The 22,288-nt window shown below is 37.0% G+C and overlaps 1 protein-coding gene across 1 annotated transcript in view; it reads right to left on the reverse strand.

Annotated features, from left to right (window-relative positions):
* Positions 1 to 21,760, reverse strand: part of kek5 (leucine-rich repeat, immunoglobulin-like domain-containing kekkon 5 protein) — a 120,153-nt gene extending 98,393 nt beyond the window's left edge. Inside the window, exon 1 of the mRNA XM_089070337.1 lies at positions 21,728 to 21,760. The gene's annotated coding sequence lies outside the window, so the exon portion shown is untranslated. The remainder of the gene's footprint in view (positions 1 to 21,727) is intronic.
* Between the last annotated feature and the right edge of the window lie 528 nt (positions 21,761 to 22,288).

Here is a 22,288-nt window from a genome sequence, read left to right on the forward strand (position 1 = left end):
GAATAGAACGCATAGAAGCGCGGTCGGGTTACATATAGCCGGCCCGGGCCGGCTCGTTTATCACCACCTCTCGTGATGAAGCTGTTGGGTTAGCCGAGCCCCTCTGCATAAGCAAACCGACCGCCTTATCTCGAATCGTATAATGTCTTGTTAGGTTTCACCCGCGCGACCACGGGAAGAATCCACGATATTTCGGGTAAAAGTGATTCCTTGAACGAGAGGGCTGATAAACCTGATAAAGCTGATATCGTGTTATCTCTAAATGTCAAAAAGTATATCAAGATCATAAATGAGATTTTTCTCTAATTAGATGTTTTTAGTTAAGAGATAATCTGAAAAGGAAAGAGAGAGAGAGAGAGAGAGAGAGAGAGAGAGAGAGAGAGAATATTTCACGACTGAAACTTTTATTCTACATGCTAATTAAAATCGTGAGATTTATCTTTCTCATCTTTTTACACGGAGATTTTTATACAAGATCATCTGCGAAATATTGTTTCATAATTCAGCATTTCAATAATAACAACTCCATTATTTGCGATCGAAAAAAATCTATGCTTCAAAACAATATGCTGCATTTTTTAAAGCAACGTATATTATTTATATTAAACTTTTTAGAATGTTCTGGAGAGGGCAGATTTAAACCGCACAAAAGATATGTGTACCGCATTATTGATTCCTCTATTCCTTAGCCAAGTTGCGTGCCATCAATACGATCGCTCAATAACGTGTGCAAAATGCAGTCGGAGAAACGACATGTGAAATTGGCTATATCTCGATACTTTCACACAATATGAATTTCGAAATATACACTTCGAATAGATGCAACATTAAACTTGTTATTCTTCAAGTATTGATATACAGTGGCACTGACAAATTTCAATATGCAACGATGTGCAAAAAGATGAAAATAAAAAACAAAAACAAAAAAGAAAAAAAAATATAAAAAAGAAAAAATACGTATAAAATAGCTATATAGAGTTTTTAGTCGTATTTTTGGACTCGACAATATTATCAGATTTTTCTTTTTTTTTCCTTCTGTATAGCACAGCGCGCGCGCTGTGCGACGCGACATGCAGTTAAAATACTAATAAAATACCCCGCAGCTCGTGGTCATAGCTACGTTTTGCTGAATCGGACAATTTAACATAAAATCAGACACGCTGCATACCGCTATTTATAAGCCGAGATCGCTATCAAACTTTTTATCGGTTGCGTTTTTGCCGTGGTTTCCCGTGACTATCTACAGTCGCGCGTGCTTTGATGATTACACCAAGGGAGGGGGGGGGCAAAGCTTGACACGCTGTTGCAAAATTATTCGCCGAAACTTTACAATAATTATTTCCAAATTAAGGCAGCAACCAGAGGCAACGGGGGCGCGCGAGCAAGTAATTTTCAGAGAAAGTTCGTGGAAATAGCGGTTGTACCGAGCATGCAACTGCGGACTTTCCAAAAAAGAAAAAAATTAGGGTGAAAAGCTTCTCGAGGGTACACCTTGTGCAGCCGCGTTATCGCGCCCTTCTTTTTCTCAGATCTCGCACTCGCACATGGCGGTTGGTGCCTAACATTACGGAACTCTGACCACCACACGCACCAACGACCACTAAGGCTATCACGAGATAAATTAAAGCTTGCGGAAAGAATTGTGGTTGCTTCCAGTTGTCCTGCGAAAAAGACGTACAAAAATACGTGACTGGGTGCTACGTGTGTTTTTGTTGTTTCAAGCAACGCCGCACATTGCGCGACTTGTGACCATGAAAAACAACATGACGTACATGTCTGGCAAACATTAATCATAAATTGCTTTTATGAAGATTTATTAGCTATGTCGATTTTCATTTGCAAGTATTATCGAGAGCGGTAATTAATAATGACTCAATTTTCGACGAGACTACGAGAGCAGCGCGGTGACGGCAAATTACATTATTTTTGTTTGGGATAATAAAGTTTAGGATACCGGCAACTAAATAAAAGCAACCGCTTTTTAAATTTAATAAACAGTCTCGTTAAATTCGCATAAAGTTCTAATTTAGCATCGCTCTGATCCGGCTCTAGCACCCTAGTTCCGGCCTCTATAATGCGAGGCGCAGGTATAAAATGTACAACGGATGTTGCGGCAGACGTATTTATCTGTTACACTAAATCACGTGTGCACACGCACACATATACAGAGAGAAAAACAAAAGTACGTCGTAACAAATCACCTCGTGTGTTCGACTACTTTCCTATCTTTCCGTGAGAAGTATCAGAGCGGATCGTACACGACGTCGTCGTTACGTTACACACTTGACGAAAGTTTTAGTTCGACGTGTATATAGCCTGGCGAATTCCTAATCTTATACACCTGCAGCCTCCATAACTTTTCCGTCCAATCAATTCTCGATAATACGATGAAACGAAAACAGTGCTTTCGACCGATGAGCATCCGGGAAAAATTCACTTCCGCCCCGCCCCGAGCTTCGCCCGCAGAGATTTATGGTCGTGCACTCGGAATTTAAGGAACGCCGGCTAAAGGGCGGCGAGTGCCTATGAAAATTAATCCCACGCCAGATGCCGTTAAAGGCCGTGAGATTTATCTACTGCGTGCCTTTTTGCCGTGAACTTTACGCTAAAAACTTTTCAGCGCCCGCGCTATTTTAAAAGCTCGTTACTCCTATTGAAATAATCAGCCGGGCTATTTACGAGGATACGCGTTGTCTGGAGAAATTCAAAAGTCAAATTAATATTAATTAATTTTTAAGTTGTAGTCACGAAACGTTTCTTTTTGAAAAAAAGAAAAAAAAAACAAGCTTAAATGCTAACTTAAGCTTTAGATAAGCTTACGCTTAAGGTATTTTTTTTCTTAAACTAACACAGTTAACAGTTTCGTTTAATTCTTTCGAATTGATTAAATATTAACCTAAGTCCAAGCAATTAGACAACCTATCAAAGGTATTATGGGAGTGATAGCATTGAAAATCGCTCCATTTGCGGAAAAGAGCGCCCGTATCAATTATGATACATCCACAAAGTATAACTCAAGTCCGGCTGAAAGACTACCGACAAAAACTCCAACCTACGAAATTGCCCGGCTCAGATGCGCCGTAAGAACGGAAGACAGACGTTAGGGGATGGAGAGCGAGATGGAAGGGTGGGCTGAGAAAAGTCTCGGAAACTTTGGTACAGAAACTGGCATGTAACGTAAGACAGAGAATAGCCGGGGGGACGGGGGAGGGTGAGAGAAAAAGAGTGCATTTAATGCTCACGGGAGGGAGAGAGCTTAGCCGATAATCCTCTCGTTTATATTACTTTACAGCCACGCGGATCCTCTCGACCTCCCGGCATTTTCCTCCACCGTCGCCGTTTCCGCCGTCTCCTTTTCGCCGCCCGGAGACTGACAATAGGAGTCCACGGTGTTTTCATATTTCTCCACCGACAACGGGAAATCACCCGAGGATACTACAACACGGTACTAATGAAATTTCTGCCGTGGAATGACGCGCGCGCGCTCGCGGCCGGCTGTGCCATTCCCGGAAAAATAGTTCCCAGCCAGCTTATGCGCGTTGTCCGAGTTACGCGAGGGGCACGTTTCTCCCGCTTGATTCCTGGACATTAAGGTAAGCGTAACGCTTTCTCAGAAGCTAAAGGATACCGGTAAAAAAAGCAGTATCAAGCCGAGTGTAATTTAAAAGTGTTTCACGTATTTTGAATTCTTTGTTCTTCAAACGCGAGCGCAAGGAGATTACGCTCTGGCCGCGTAGGCGCAAAATGAAAGGCTCCCGGGAAGGCTCCCATTTCTCTGATAAAAGCCCGTACGCACGTACGTATAAACATATCAAAGGACTTAATTTAAATATTATCGCATATAAGTGCATTTAATTGTTACGCGTGCTCGAAAATTTATTCAACGAATGTGGAACGTACATTAACCGCAATTTTGTCGATTACGTGTGCTAGAATATACAAAGGTATGCCAGTAAAGTGCATAAACTCATCATTCATAAATCGTTAAATCCAACACTTCGATATTAGCAATAATGAATTGCCGCGAAGCGAAACGGGTAATTCGTTGTGATGACCGTAGTAATACGTTATCTCAATAATACATAGTTATCCTAGAGAAAATATTACCATCTGGAAAGACGGAATGTTTTTACGAACAAAGGGAATAATCACAAAGAGAATAAACAAGAATATCGCTTTTACTTCGTTTCATAACGGAAAAACTCAAAGAAAGCTAACCCGGATCAGGCTGAAAATGACACACAATTCGAATGCAAAGCAGCCGTCCACGACAATGAAACTCTTCAATCGAAAAAGCGTCTCTTCAAATGTAAATCAGGATAGATTTCGCACATGTAATCGTCACAGAGTCACTATTCCGCAAGTGAACGCCATCACAAAGCTGTAGACGGAAAACTATTTAGTAAGAAAAGAATGAGATCAAGTCTTCTTTCTTTTTACCCTTGTATTTCTTATTGACATTATAGAGATACTTGTTGGTGCAAGAGATAAAGTTTTCTTTCTCCTTTCTTCCTTCGATCAACCTTAAAGAAAGGGACGGCGGGGAAATGAAAAGAGCGTATTATAAGTAAAATATCGACTGTGCCGTGTGATTTATGACCGTAATGTTATTTATGTATACGTCACGACGGCAATGATTAATACTGAACGATATAATTATCACGCGTGAATCACGCGAACACGACAGAGAACTTTGTCGCATCAGTCGATTGAGCGAGTTAAATGTCTCAAGTAATTTCCATTCCTCTCTCTCTTTCACGTGCATACGTCGTGTCCTTTCTCAGTATATATGTATAAAGAGTATATACGTAAAATGGTGAAAATCTTTCAGAACACCTGGAGCACAGTTTAATCATGCGGCATAGGCGTGTATAAGTTTCGCAGCAGACGCACATACACAGTAACGAACGTCTCCGCTGTTTATTTCTTACATAATTTAAAACGGTCTAGGGAATATGGAAGTTGCACAGAAAGAAGACGTTGCTGGTCTAGACAAAATTGCACGAGCAAAGTAGAATAGGGCACTGAAATTTGTTTCAAGTACAAAGTGCATATACAATTGTCTAAATTCTAATAAGGAAAACTAGAAATCTTTGCATAGACGCAGGATAATGCAATTTTTTTATATTATTTTATATTTTCTACTTTCGCCATTGACCGATCTGAAATAATTTCAGAGAATTTCCGAATGAAAACGTAGCACATCGGCGAGAAAATCACTAATTGCAAAGTTGCAATAGTACAAAAGGAGAGAGAAGGAGAGAGAAAAGGCGACAGCGTATCTGCAATGCAAGCAGTTCGGTGAATTTCCTACGCTTCATATCTTAAAGATATCGCATGTATACTGCTATGTCAGGAAAGTCAGTCACAGCGTGTTTGTTCTTCCGTATTCAATTTTCCTACTGTTCTTGAAACTTTTTTAATAGGATTTTCGTAAAGAGTGTATGAAATATTTATAAGGAATAATAACATGAGATAAAAAATTAATAGAATATGGAAATCTTTGTAAAATTTAGCTGAAAACAGCACATTGTGACAAATTATAAATACAGTTACAATTTGAAAGTTTAGCAAGTTTAGCAATTTTAAATGTTATACGCATTTTAAAAATTTATTTTGAATTTCCATACATGCACTGCCTCACTACCTCGTATATAATTAAATATATATTTTATTATTAATATATATTTTATTTCATCATTTACGATCTTTAGATCATTTAATTATTTATTACTTATGTACAGCGAAAAATGAATAAAAAATACGTAAAAAAATTACGTAATAAATGTCTGTCGTAATAACATTAAATTTCATTTATTAACTCTCCGCTCTTTTGGCATAATTGCAGAAAGTAAAATTGGTATTCATAGTTCGCGTAATAATTTGCGTGAATTCATTTCGTGAGCAATTCCTCCGGAGGCTACTTTGATTATGTTCTATCAGAATTCTTATCACGGGTGCATGCAAGAAATGTGTTTTTTTGGTAGCACAAGTTCTTTTCATGCATACGGTATGCTTTGATCTTCTATTTCCTGATCATGTGTTTACCGAAAAAGTACTATTATTTATTATTATTAAATTTGCAACAATGATAAATATTATTAAATGGTTATCGGAAACGCGCAAAGAGGAGATAATGGATTAATATTTCAAATATAAAGATAAATCTCGTGTAAAATTATCGTGTAAATTATTGATTAATTATTACATCCGTAATTATGTTAATAATCATGAGCTTCATGTCTTAATGGCTGCCATTGCTCTGAAGAATGCACCAGCCTGAGTTCCTGATTAAAAGCCACTCCCATTGTAACGATAATAACGTAAATTAAGCCTTCGTGAGTATAAACTCGTCCGTCACGAGCCGCCGGATTCTTTTCAGTCGAGCATTCCCACGGGGGAGGGAGCTTTAATTGTAATTAATGGTACTGAGAATTAGATTCGACAGTGGTTCAATTCCTCTGAGGAGGGAGCCAAGGAACGTGCGACACACTTGTGTCGTATTTAATCAGATTCAAGCTGCGTCCGCCAAACGACGACGACGTCCGCCAAGTTACACTCGACAAATTGGAGGCCAATCCTTTCCTCGTTCTCTGTTTCTTAAAAGATTCACCGGTGCCGAAATTGTCGTAGACTAAGCCGCGCATATGCGAGAATATTATGCTAAATTGGTAGCGAAAATGGAATTTAAGCTTTCTTTACGGCTTTCTTTACGGGGACTTGTATTAAGAACCGCATTAACGTAATATCCGCTTTGCGATTATAAGATGAGGCTATTCCCGCCCGCCAATCCTAAGTCCGGCAAGTAACAGGATCATTTCCTTGCTAATGATATCGCGCTAACCGTTTTTGCGAGGGGCAGAACCGTGTCACGCACGAATCCTCGGTATTACGCTTTGAATACCCGCGGTCTTATCTAGACGTCACACGTAGACAAAGTTTGTAATCGGTAAGTAGATTAGCTCATTCGCTAATTTAAGTTCATACGTGTTTCAGAAATCTATGAGATATTTCGCGCCTTCGTCTGCCTACAACAAGAGTTGTCTGATAATTTCACAGTGAAATTGATGAATGTAACTTTGCGATTCTAAAATTTCATAAATAAGGAAGGAGCTATTTAATAAGTGAATCAAGGAAACAAGTAACCGTGCATTTCGATCCTAAAGTCTCTTTGAAATAAGAGCAAAGAACGTTTAAAGGTTATACGTTTCTCTCAAATACAATTCACAACATAAATATTTAATATTATATATGTTTATTTATATATATTTATTTTATATTTTATATATATATATATATATATATATATATATATATCTTTCAAAGTTTAAAAAAATTATGAAATAAAAAATGTACTTTATACTTCAAGACAATTAAAAACACACTTTAAATTATCAATTTAACAATTTTTGCATTTTTTTAAAATATTTGTAAAAATAAGCTTAAGAAATAAGTGATTTTTTATTTTAAGCGATATTTTAAAAGATTTTATTTTCAGTTACATTATATTATAAAATTGAATGTAAAGGCTCTATAAGCTGCCTTCGTAAGAATTTCAAGACCTACTTCGAGAGAACATTAATGCGATGCTATCATTCGTCCTCATGCGCTGAAAACGTAAAAGTTCCTTCAGATCATAAATAAACTAACTGTACTGAAGGCGTATTATCGATCGTCGCAGTTATTTTTCTCAATAAAGTAAAAATGTTATGATAATTAATATGAAAAACATTTACATTAAACTGGCACAATACTGGGTTTAAATATATTACGCGTTAAAGTCCCAAATGTTCAATTAATATCTGACGATATTGTTTGAACATTGGGTTTTTAAGCAGAAGCACGATTGATGCTTGTGTCGTGAAAATTGCTCGCTGTTACGTAGCCATGACGAAGCAATTTCGGATAACTGACGAAAACAAGGAGATAAAGTTCGGTTTCGTCATTGTTTCATCACCGTTCGCGAAAGTTGATGTTCTTTAATAAGCTACAACGGGGAAACTATGCGACGCACAGCGACATGGTGATAAATTATCATGTTCGCAGTTACATCGCTCATTATCGAAATTTTGCACGCATGCCTGCTTACTAGATTCCAACGAATACGCTTATTAACTGTATCAACACGTTTTAGAGATGTCAAAACTGACAGAATGTACGAGGACATGGAACACGAAACATGAATCGTCGTGATGCGGCATTGTGAAATGTTATGTTAGCGTTTTAAAATAAACATTTATAGGCGTATAAATCAACGTCCGAGAGCGTATCTAGCGTGTCTTGTGTCATTTTAATGTATTACAAGTTTTTCGTCTGATTTTAGATTATATCTGTACTTCGCATTCAAATGACATTCAAAATGACATAGTATATACAAATAAAGTTCGCAGAAATTAATTTGAATGCTCTTCAATAAAGAGAGATTCCATTTATGTTTACACTTCGCAAATATACCAAATATTACGCCATGTACAATGCATTGTTATCCTAAGATATATTTAATCAGCGTCAAACAAGATATTTTCGAAATTTATTTATTACTAATTTATTTTATATATTTTAACTGCAAGAGTATCATGCAAATTATTCAAAAAAGAGTAAAAGAGTAAATGAGTTAATGAATTAAAAAGAGTAAACGATTATTTTTAATATTTAAATGCACCTGTAACAAAAAATTCTTGTTATTCACTTCTCAAATCGTCTAGAACACGTCATAAAATAAGAATTTTTCTTTTTATATAAAATAGATTACAATTTTAAAAAAGTCAGAATGCATATCGCGCGAGAGTAGAACCTATTATGCAAATGCACGAATGTTAAATTCAGCGCACAAAGGCTAAATAAACGTACATACGAAAATCGATTTTAGTAACTTAATAAGTAGGCATGTTAATATGATGACTGTTGACGATCAACTGGCTCACCGCTAAATTAGCGTTGCGATTATCCGCAATGAGCGCCGCTCGACCGAGCGTCAAAGGATCGTAAACGTATTCAATCTCGAACTAATCGGGCGTTATGGGGTCGACCTAAATTCTGTTGCTTAATTGCTGGTATTCCAGATTCCAATAAAGTCCGTCGAGAATCTACACGTCCTTTATTAGGATGGATAATCGATGGAAAACCGCACGAGTATTATCGTAAAATCATTGAAGTTATAATGATAATAGTTCGCGCTCTCTTATCCTTTCTCATCATATTTAATACTTAAATATGACACTGATAATATCTTCTTGTTTTCAATAATAAAATGATTTTCTTGAAAGAATACTTTTTGAAAGAATACAACTCAAGATAAAAGTATCTCCAAGCGCATTATGAGCCGCTCTTGACATAATTTGAATACTTAAATCTGCAACTTGCTACGTAAGACCGACTTGACCTGTTAGTAAAGTGGCATCACGACGCTTGTTAACAAAAAGTACAATGCTACACAAATCTCAATTTTTTCGAAGAGGTTCTATTTTCGATTTAAATATAACAAGACTGACGATTACCAAAAATTACTTATTAAAAATTGAGTTTCTTTGCTCGTGTATTTTATATATAAATAAATTTCAGATTATTAGACTAACTACAATATTTAAAAACGATATGACTCCTATACATGTAGATTTCATTTGTGATGATCTCACATTGAAAGAGACGCTACGCAAATATGTTCATCAGATAATCGACTTTAGAGCGTAACAAAGCAAAATGCTCAAACACAAAGAATTCGCATATCACGTTGACACGCTACACTCGATATTAATGTGTAATCAACGATTAACCTCGGCAATAACGATATTTGACCTCGCACACAAAATCGAAATCGTACTGTGTCGTAACGGGATGTGTGCGTTCAAGCATTGCGTGTACATTAATGACCTCAGACAATTAGAGTTTACGAGTTTGTACGAACAATCCTTTTTCTAGAGTATTCAGAATTTAATGAGGAAATTCCTAGGGTGGTAATATACACGGTTGTATAGACGGCAGTACACGTGAAAAGCATTTAGCTTTTATTCGTCTCACAAAATTGAATTGCAGTCGAGAATGTACAAGCTACGCTGAAAGAATTGTCATTCCATTCGACGGATTTATTAATCAATGAGATATATTTCAAATATTTATTATATGTCATTACTGTTCATTTATTTTGTTCACAAATTTTTATTAGCTTCATAAAGGGAATAATTAAATTTAGAACTTTTCTACAATGAAGTCTATTTTAAATTTGAATAATTTAATATTTACATGTGTCTTTTTTAAGTTGAATTTGACAGGTATTATTAATATTTCAACATTGTAGTCAAGAAACTATCACTTACGGAATAGTGCTTTGATAAAAGGGGTGACCTAAGGTATATTCTATATAAGATAGTATTTCGTAATTCACGAAAGTTCTCGTAGAGCTGACTTATGCAAGTGAATCCGACTTCTAAAGTACGCATCAGCAAAGTAGTGTTAGTAGATTATTGGGAATAAATAGTCTCTTAGCTACTATCGCATCGTTACATGACTATCAACTTAATATTATGCAAATGAGACGGAAGGCGTTTTATAGAGTGTCAAGAAAATCCAAAAGGATCAAATTTATTTGAAAAGAAAGTGCAAATAGAAATTTTGCATGAAAATCCAATGTCATCGAAATTTCGATATTTTCATTTATGTAATATATAATAATTTATAATTTCATGAATAATGTAATATATGTACATATAGAAGTATTAACTATTTTAAAATTTGCTCTAGAATTCAACATATTTTATACAAATTCTAAAGTTAATTTTAAAACAGTTATAAATTTAATATTTCTTATTTAGCAATTTTAGGATAGTTTTAAGACAGTTTTGGGACTTTTTCATATAATTTTATAATATTAAATCAAATTATCTGTGCGATCTTTAAATTTGACTGCGCGACAAAAAAATGTTACATCGATCTCTTTCGTTTGAAACTGTTCGTTATTCCTGTTATTCAATTGAATCAGATAATCGACATCGTTTGTTTATCGTTTGGTTATCGTTGAGATACGAAATCATTTTCAAGTTGTCTCTCTAGTACATAAATCCTGATTGGATTTAATCTACATGCAAACTAATCGACAGTCTAATCCGCGAGTACCTACGTATGGGTCTTCGAGTTTCCTAAAGACAGTCAACCATGAAGGATCATTGTTAGAACTACAAACAGTGGTACGCAATTATAGGGAATACGAAGCATGCACCTCATTAGCGAACAAATCCGCAAAGCCAAACTGCGAAGCTACTTAATCCTAGTAATATCAAGCGGCAAGGTCTTGGAAGCTTATATACTTTAGCTAGACTGTACTCGAACACGCAGCATTACTCTCACCCGTTTCAAAACTTGTAATTTCGTGTCGACTATATTTGAATGAATTCGATTGGAGTATCGGACGACACTTTTGCACAAAAAAATTCTCGTTATCCAAACATGAGATTTTTGGTGAAACGAAAGTAAGATAAAATATTTCAATACGGCACAGTTATATCTTCCTATATTCGCTTTCAGAGTCAATTCTCGATTTCCAAACGTAAAAACGAGCTCGGATATCCATTTCAGTTTGATAACTTCGTTCTTTCATATAATAATCGGCTCGGCGACAATGCCGTGACGGAAAGACAGTTCTGATTGTAACAGCGAAAGCAGTTTAGAAAGCCAAGTGTCAAGCGGATTGATTCGGGGGGGCGTTCTTGTGGGAAATATTATATACTGCGATTCCGCGATATCACGTCCCGACGTTGATGGATAGAAAGAAGAAAGAGAGACAGATCCAGATGTTGGGGAAATATCGACTGAAAGTCGAAGAAACTTTTGCGCGCCGTGATCAACATGAGGCTGCTCGAGTGGCATCGGAATCCACCCCCCCGGTTATCGCTTTCCGCAGCATTCTCAACCTCATCCTTCTTTCGCTTTCGTCACTCTCTCGCTACTCTCATCACTCCGTGATACAGCATCTATTTGCAAGCGGGGAAGACATCGAGCTGGTAAACCGTCCTGGACCATCGGATCTCCGTTCGCGATCTCATCTTCACGACGAGTCACTGGGAATAACGTCATGTGATTGCGCGGGGACGAACACACCGCTCGTGAATAACGAAGCACACCGTCAATCTTTAACGAGGGACTCGGACGAGGAAGGTCCTCAACGACGAAATGAACATCGCACGCAATAATGCAGCTCCATTGTTGCGCCCGGATTAGACGACCGCCACACGCCGGCGGGCCGAGGACTGCCCAAGAGCGGGGTCCGCCAAAATGGCTTTACACGAGGATCGAAGCCGGTTCTCCCTTGTCTCTTAGTCCCTTAATCGGTAAACGGACAGGGTCCTACGTAAATTCGGTCGGACGAGCGAATGTCCTGGCAGTTGCTCGCGGGGCGATCCTCGTCCTCGCTTGGCTTCCTGAATAATTTCATATCGACCGCCAGATATCCAGGCATTATGTCATATTAGCGGGACACTTGCTTGTAACGCGGATATATTTCTTGTATGTATTTTCATAAACGTCACGCGGTTACAGCCATTTCATCTCCGACTGTACCGCGGGCGTCATGAAATAATCGCGAAGTCTCGTGTGTGTTCTTCGCCAGAAATTAACGAAGGGAAATTCGTCGCCGTTTACCTGCATGAATATCTCAGCTACTTTGATACGTGATTACAAGATCAACACGAAATCTGCGCGAGATGAACCGAGCGTCTGTTTTAACTGTTTTGATATCATGCATCTTGATTAGCAAGAAAATGTACTGCGTGTTTAAATACATACGTAGACGTATAGCAAATGTAACGTAAAGATTCCTAATTATACGATTTTATGGCAAGAAACTTTTCATGTGTAACGATTGCTCATTGTAAAAAAGGCAGATCGTATCCGTGGCTATCCGAATAATAATTTGATGTCACGACGAAAATAAAACGTGTAATTACATTCGATCCGAGTTATCAGCACGAAACATCATAGTGAACGCTATTATACTTCGTTCTCGTTACGATTTACCTTAGAGCATTTAATTGCATCGCATGTATACTACACGACTTCTCAAGAAGCGATGAGTAACCCAATGCGTGGAGAACTTTGGCTATAAAAAACAGACAGAGTAATAAACGGATAACGCGGTTAAAGCACAACAAACGTGGCGCGAATTTCCAGTGCAATTCGAAACTCCAGCAATGGCGCTTTGTACTGTTTGTTCTCCATTGAAAACCTTTCGCCTCTCCGCGTGGACACGAATACTCGTCTTATTTGTCACGGGATATTCAACGCGTCCGGAAAATGCCGCCATAAAAGACTGAAATCCGAGTCGGTCTGATACGCAAATATTTTTGCATCGATACGGGTCGCGAGCGAGAGAATCGTAGCGAAAAGAAGAGTAAAATGCGAACGGAGAATCGCTTTTTCACGACACATTCAAATGTAGTATTTTCTCGTCTTTTGACTAACCCGTGAATGCATCGCGCTAGGAGAAAATTGACAATGTAGAAGCTTAGCGAAATAGTAAGGAAATTTTGTTAGTGCACGAACAGGAAATTTTCTAGCATATATATATATATATATATAATGTGTGTGTGTGTGTGTGTGTGTGTGTGTGTGTGTGTGTGTGTGTGTGTGTGTGTGTGCGCGCGCGCGCGCGCGTGCGCGTATGCGTGCATATGAGCGCATATGCACAAAATATACGAGCAGAAATTAGCGATACGAACGCGAGTTGCAAGTGTGTGGACGCCGTTCTGCCGCTTGTCCGCGCAGTTTCATTTTTTAATTATATATGGGAGTTAATTGCGGTTAACTGATTAGGCAACTCATGCGCGCTCACTGAGCCGCGGCTAATGATAATTGCGCTTTGCTCGCGCCGAGCGCGGCGGTTGGTGCAAAGTGCTTCGCGCCGTTAGTACAGAATGCGAGAGTTTGTCATGCGTGCCGCGCGTTCGCTTAACAGTTTCCACTGTTTGTGGCAGTCAATAGTAAGCGTCGCTTTACGCGCGAAGTTCGGGCCAAGAGAAACACGATCTCTTTCTCACCCTGACGCCGACGACGTCCCGTCTCTCGCATTGTCGCGGAAAACGGTCCGGAAATCCGCCGTGATTCGGTGAATGGTCGCTCCCTTCTTGAGATAATACCTCTCCGCAAATCGGACGGCAAAAAGCGACCAAATGGTCACGGCACAGTCGCAAGTTCGTCAACCTGGATTTCGCACGTTCGAGAGATAGCGCCGGCTTAACCGGCTGACAAACGCCGTTTCTTCCAACGAGCGACGTAGAAACGACGCGCCATCCAATGAGGATGATTCGTTCTCGACGCGGGTCTCGAGCGCGAGCATAAACGGGAGTAAACTGCCGCTGAATTAGGTTGACGAACTTCGAGAGGCGAGGCGGCAACGTCGGCGTTCGAGCACCCAGCACTGCTAACGAGCTTAAATTATGTTGTTACAGCTTCGAAGGGCCGCGTAGTATCACGTTGAACGTCGAATGACGGATTGTACCGCCGGCCTGCCTTCGAGCGAACAATGTTTCCCATTTTTCACTGCTCTGTATTTCAAGATATAATTAGAGTATAAAAGAGTTTCAATTTCATTTTTTCAAGCTTATATTTAAGATATAAATCGCTTATATCTAAGTCTACATAATATGAATAAATTTAGTCGATAAATGTAAAGGAAATTCGTAGCTCTCTATTTTTTTTATCTCGACCTTTTTTTCGTTTGCTTCACATTGTCTAAAAAGTATATTAAATTGCAGGAACAGTATAATTATCAAAATATATACATGTCCATTAAAAATCGTGTCATTTTTATTTTACACTTGCTCACGCAATTTTACCTTTTTCACAGTGTAAGAAAATAACTTTATTTTTGAAATTAAATTCTAACGTGAATATGTATATACATTTTTCATTTTTGCTCTCTTTCTTCTACAATTTTTTTCTTAATAAATAGAATGTCATTAGTAATCTATTTTTCACAGATATTATATTAAAAAAATTTATTTTCATTTATCAAATTTATTATTATTTTACATTTTTAGTCAGGCCATAAAAATATCGAACGTAGATGTATTATCAAGGAAAAAGAGATTCGCTATTTTTAAGTCTCCCCCTCTATAATATTTATCTGTAATAGTCGACAAGAATAAATCGCACGTTTCTAAGCATCGCCAGGAGATTTATTTCTTATTGTCAAAAAAAAAAAGAATGACTTCGACGTTATCCGCATGTTCACTTACTCGCTCGTGTCTCGAATACTATCGATGATCCCACGTATGATATAAAAAATTGCACCTCGGTCGTTCATTTGTCCCGTTTTGACGTCTCTGCTGATGATTCCGTTAGGAACTCCCGTAGGACTACCTTTCACATGCGAGCGAAATCGTAACGTATCCGCAATGAGCGGCAACGAGAGCTACTCAAGGCATCCCGGAGGGTTAGTTCGCATATATAGATCTGGAAATTGCGATGCACCCGCGTGCAAGCGAGAATGAAGAAGCTACGCTGGGTATGGGGAGAACTAAGCTTCGACGTTTGATCCCGGTTGGTATTTCGCGAATTTTCCCGACAGTTCACCTAGTGACGCGATTACAGCATGAAATATAGCGGACCGACGGTACCGGCAATATTCGAGGAATTTCATGGTAATGCGTAAATCGTGACGCAATCGTCAAGTCATGATACGCGAAAATTAATACTTCGTGTCGCTGACACTCATATCAATAATTAATAGAACGCAATGTATATGGATGATACTGATAAAATATCAAAGAAGGAGGAAAAGAAAGAAGGAAATCAAAGAAGTAGGAAAAGAAAAAAGGGAGAAGGGGAGGAAAGAAAAAGAGACAGGGAGGGGAGAAGAGATTATATTCTACCTATGCTATTGTACATACCATCGTTACTTTTTAATTTTTGTCGTCTCAATAAAATCCGAAATTTAATTAATTACAAAATATTTAATATTAAAATATTGCTCATATGTCGAATTATTATTATCTTATTTTATTATCACAGTGCTTTCAATTATATTCATATAAAACGCTTGACAAAAAATACTAATTTTATCGGTTTTAAAAGCAATTCTTCTCTTTTATGAAAATGATCTCATTATTATTTTATCGAGCTTGTTTTATAAAACATTTTTGCTTTTCATACGATTATAAATTTGTTTTATAAACTTGAGGCAATATATTCCATATTTAATATATAAAAAAAAAAACATTAAAATAAACATTAAAAAACATTAAAAACATTAAAATATGCCAATGAATAATGTATAGATAGAACGCTAGTTTATGAATTATTAAGAGAATATATGTGTACAACTCACATACACAATAAATCGGACAGTTAAATATATTCCAGAGTTAAATGTTAATATTAATCCACCCTAATTCATCCATTTGAAAGCAATAAATCTGCGTGATATTATTTTAATTTTTAAATATTTTATATTTTATATATGCAATACATTTTTTATATATGCAATATATAATGCAATATATAATTATATAATACATATGTAAAGCGATATTATTAATAATATATCTAAGATACAATCTTCATAATCCATTACCGGAAATTATAATAGTACTTAAAATGTCACTCTCGAATGTGCGGCAGCGTGAGAATTGGGACAAACTAGTACAAATACATCCGAATTAGAGTAGTGTCCAAAAAAATTAATACCTCAAAAGAGATTATTCCACACATTAAATCTTTTTGTCCGACTTTTTCAAGCAACAGATTTATATAAATAGATAATGAATTACTCACCCTACGATTGTTTCTCCTTTTCCTTCTTCTTCTTCTTCTCTCATTTTTTATTGTCCGTGCACTCACTCGCGAAAACGTGGTTAATTACAATCGTTCGCGTGCTAATTACCGGAATGCAATGATCGCGCGGCACTTTGCACGACATTGCCAACATTAACCGTATACAACCGTGTTCTTTGTTATATTACAATGAAAGAACAATTGCGTGAGAGATGTGAAATCGTGCAAAGCTACAAGCCGCCATTTACGATGTCTTGTAAATAAGTCGAACTAACGGATCTCGAAAGGTCGCAGGTTTTAAAAAGACCACCATATAAATACGAAGTATACACGATCGATAAATAATAAAATGGGGATAATCAGACACTGTACATATTGATTAAACACAACATGACGCGATACTTTGTCGAATACAAAAATAGTGTTAACTTTGGCATTACGATATATATATATATATATATATATATATATATATATATATATATATATAATAGAGCAATATAATGTATAATCCGAATCATTATTTATAATTAATTTAGAGATTTAATGTAAAAATATATAATCGACATTCAGGATTACGATATGCGCAATACATATTAAATGTGTAAATCGTGGGGTATATCTATTTGTATTACTACTAAACGTTCAACATATATCACGGCTTTTCATTGCTTAAATCATTCGGGCCAACGTTTCACGTTTGCAATCTAGAAACGAATGGGCGGGAAAAAAAGAGTTCAAAGCATGACGCGAGATATATTCGAATCCAAACAAATCAAGGAAATAACTATCGGCCTAAATATCGCACTGAAATGGTATTGTAATTCCCATCCTTAATCACAATGATTTCCGTTTCAAACGAGTAAATCGCACGAGATGTCTGCATCGAATAGCTGTAGTCCCGACACACGTAGTTAATCGCACGAGCCGATGATTGTTTGCAAGGGAATGATCGCATTGTCTCTTGGTACTTATCGCGGCCGCGTTTCGAATGATAATAACATAATATACGAAGCCGTTTATGCCGTTGTCTGTCTGTCTCGACTCTTGTCGAGTGGTACGGCAGTGACCTTGTGTATATAACAATGTGATTATAGTATCGCAAAAATCGAAACATTAAGCGCCGTACATCCCATCTATTACTCTTACAAATATTCAAGATATTACAAATAAAAGATATAAATTTATTTATATCTTATGAATTCAATATATTCAATTTCTAATGAAATTAATGTCGATATAAACTAGTTATTATATTAAATATTGCGTTTCATATATTTCTAAAAGTATTACCTAAAATTATAAATAATTTTGATTGAAAATATCTTGAAAGTGAAATTGTAGCTGCGATTACAATCAGTGGATAGATTTGAATTGATTATACATGATTTGAATGAATTGAATACACGCGCGCGCGCGCGCGCGCGCGTGTGTGTGTGTGTGTGTGTGTGTGTGTGTGTGTGTGTGTGTGTGTGTGTGTAGAAGATATATTATTCTCTTTTAAACAAGAATTTGAAAATAATTATTTTATGAAAAAGTTGAATAATTACTTTAGTTAAAAGACTGTTAAATGTATAATGCGTAAAAAATTAAATTTAGCTTCGTTTTGATTAAAAATATATATGTATAATTATTATTTTTTCGTCCATATTTTAAATTGAGAAAAGTAAAATTAGAGTGAACAAACCAAAAAAAAAAATGAGATTAAATTGTCATAAGAAATCTTATCCTTTCCTATATTTATTAAAATCACACAATTTTATTGCTCCTGAGACGTACAAAACAAAGAAAAAAAATGCTAAAAAATTAGTTTTCAATTAAAATAATGATAAAATTCTCTTTGATTAAAGTAAAGAAAAATTTTATTCTTTAAATAAATATCAGATTTAATATTGTTAATATGTCCATATCTTTGGTATGTCCACATTAAGGATGAAAAAGATTAATTTCAAATAAAAAAGCACTATGTTATTCAGAGTAAAAAATTACAAGAGAATAACATTCTAATTAGTCGTAATATTTTGAAAATTTATTCTTAATTAAAATTCAATTTTTTACATGAGTAATCGTTTTGCTAAAGCGAATATTTGAAATATTTAAACTATTTAAGTATGCGATTTCTTTTCATGCTACCTACTTAGACAAAATACGATCTTCTCTAATTCTTTATGCGATTTAAGCTAATAAAACACATACATATCATTTCTTCTTAAATCGATTATTGAACCAAAAAGAAATAGAACTCAGACTGTGTCTCAAAATAAATCCTCATTTAAATTTCGTAGCTGAGTCAAGTAATTATCACTTTGACTCGTGAGATCCATTAATCAAATTATACCTCATATCAAGATAGAGTTTAACCAAGTTCTTCAAATGCAACTTTAAATATAGATCATAAAGACGTCAGAGGGCTCGTTGATCTTTGGAGTGCTGTTACAATCATCCCTTTAAAAACGTTGAAGAGCTAAAATGTTTCGGACTTTGATTTATTGCGTGAATTACTATAATGCATGCAAAGTATTATGGAATTTTTCGTCATGAAATTTTTCATCGGCGTTTTATTTCCCGACACAGTTACGCTCGTACACTTTTGCATGCTCACCGACATTGAGGATAAGCGGAAAAATGCCACAGCCGGGATCAAAGTCAATAAATTCAGGCAACAAACAGAATGCAATCTCCTAAAAGCTGCGTCCGCGTTCGCAACAAAATAAATATCACGCGCGGCGGTCCGCCTCGAGATTCGGCTGAGTTTTAAGCCGCCGTTGCTTTTCGCGTTTTCCGGTGGACCGTATCCTTTACATCTTCCAGTGTCCATTTAAACTTCCACTTTGCTTGTCGTTATCGCGCCCTTAAACCTCTTCATGCAGTTCTTTGCGCTCGACAAAGCGACAGTGTATAAAAAGAAAAGAAAAAAAAATGAAGGAGGAGAAGAAGACGACGATGAGAAAGAAAAGCCCGAGGAAAGGGAGAATGCGAGGGAGGGAATAAGAACATTCAAAATGTGCTATTTTATCGTAGCTTTTCTGGCGGTTAAGCGTGCCCCGCGGGCGTCTGCCGTTAAGAAGACGAAAACGACAATGGCGGCAACGGCGATGAAACGTGCCGTCGGCCCCCGGTGGTCCCGTGTGTGCTCGAAGCTACATGAAAATCCCATAGTCGTATGCTGGTTAGAAGCACTAGTGGCGCGACAAAGACGGATAAAGGCGGAGTTGGCGAAAGGACCTGAGAATTATTACAACGACAAACGGGGGGGGGGGGGATAGGTCGCCACAGCAATACGCGACGATGCAATTTGCACTTGTTGCCGTCAACACAGTCTGTGCATTAAGCTTTATTAAACCGATGCGGCGAGTATTTAATTTAAAACTTCCGGGGCCGGTAAAGTCACGGCGCCGTCAGAGAATTCATCGAAATTGGATCACGCGCTCGAGAAATAAAATCAATCTCGCGCGTGTCAAGCAGGAACGAAACACGAGAGGATATCGATCATAGTTAAGATCACCGCTTCGTGCCTGGCGGCTTGATTAATTGACAGAATCGATCCTGCGGCCCGGCGAGTTTATGCGGTGAACGTAAGCTGATTTCGGCCACATTGTTGCAGCCGTGACAGCTCGGATAGAAAAGCATTAAACTGCTTAAGCATCCGGTCCGATATAGGCCAGATCACTGCGGCTACAAATTTAGAAAATGTGAGATAAATTTACGCATAGGTCACGATACGCGAGCGATGCGACATGCCGTAAGTCAAACTAAATTGTTTTCGCTGTACGTATAAATATTCTTAATTAAAAGCGCCGCGAGACAGAGTGAAATACCGCCTGTTCGATGCTTTCTATATCGTTACCGATGACATTACGGGATGATAGAAAACATGGTTGACTTCACTAGAGAGCGGATGGCACGTATGGAAGTATCAAGCCAGGAAAAGGTTGCACTAGACACGTTCGAATGATACACGTACAATGGTTGTGTAGTGGTGGTAGGTGTAGTTGCGGTACATGTTGAGCTGTCAGTAACAAAGTAGATCGACTAGACAGAGAGTAAACAGGGCGGGATTGCAGACTACAAAACTACATACGTCTTGAAATGCCACTGCACGATTAGAAAAATGTTGATTCTAAGCGGCGATTTGAGCGAATTTAAACATTTGATTTTACAGGTAACAAAGAGCCGAAGAAGCAACTGACCGACTATCATCGTTTCCACGATTTGAATTCTTTTTACATTAGTTACGCCGTTAGGAATGCGTTTGCACGAACAACGCAATAATACTCGAAATAACATGAGTAGTACGTAACTGATCTTGCAAATATCGCTCGCTATCGTTTCAAAAACTTTCCTGTCGTCATGTAACATTAACTATGCATCATATATATGGTCAGAATAGCGGAGGAAGTTTGTGAATAGCAGCGATGCAGAGAAAAGAGAGAAGAGGAAGCGAGTCTGTAAAATCCGATCGCTACCATCGAGAAAGCCAATATTCTACAACAAAATCGATACCGTCTAAATAAATATTGTTCGATGGATACTCGAATTGACGGCGTATCTCCCGTTTGTCGCCGAAAGCCAATATTTATTTCACTGGACCGAGAAGCGAGAGCCTGTACTAGAGAGACGCGTATATTACATACCTTCGCAAAAAATTTGCTGGATAAATATGTAGCTATCGATTTATATATATGTATACACACACACACACACACACATGTATATGTATATATATATATATATATATATATATATATATATATATATGTCGAATTGCGCAAGTATCGGATTGCGCAGAAATATTTTCGATTGAAGTACTTTTAGCACTAAATAGTTCAATGTGAAAGCTGGCAATTTCCGCCAGCATAAGTATGTCAAAAACTTTTCCATCGATAATATATGCGAGTTTTTCTCGAACTCGTTATTAAACTGCAAAAAACGCGATTTTATATAGAGCGTACAATATATGTTTTACCTTTTGCATTTGTGTCTGAGAATGGGTAGAGTTCTTCCAAAAAACCTCTTCCAAAAAACCTCGCAGCTTGCAACAATATCTGGAAGCAAAAAATATAGCTCGTATGTAATTACAAGATAAAGATATGTATGCCTGATCATAAAAGAAATGCCTTTTTATATATATATATATATATATATATATATATATATATATACACGTATATCTACTTTTTATTGTATTTATATCATACATATTGTATTATATTTATACTTGTATATGTATTAATTCGCGCACTACAGACGAGATATTCTTTATATGGATTAACATAGAGGATGCGTAGCGTGTTCATTACAAGCGAATCTATGAACATTACCTCCGCACTGGTAGCGCATTAATGCGAGATAATACTGATTTATGTGGAGCCTTACGGCCGAATTTAGGTCGAGTTTGTGTCACACGTACTTCCATACATGTGAAATTTCGCTCGAAATATCGATCAAACGTGTATACCGCCGGGTCTATCGCGATTATTATATCATGTACAATTAGCTTATGATAATATATATGAAATAAAGTCAA

The sequence above is a fragment of the Pogonomyrmex barbatus genome, unplaced genomic scaffold (genome assembly GCF_055798465.1).
Source record: "Pogonomyrmex barbatus isolate J1 unplaced genomic scaffold, ASM5579846v1 scaffold10, whole genome shotgun sequence".
NCBI lineage: Eukaryota > Metazoa > Arthropoda > Insecta > Hymenoptera > Formicidae > Pogonomyrmex > Pogonomyrmex barbatus.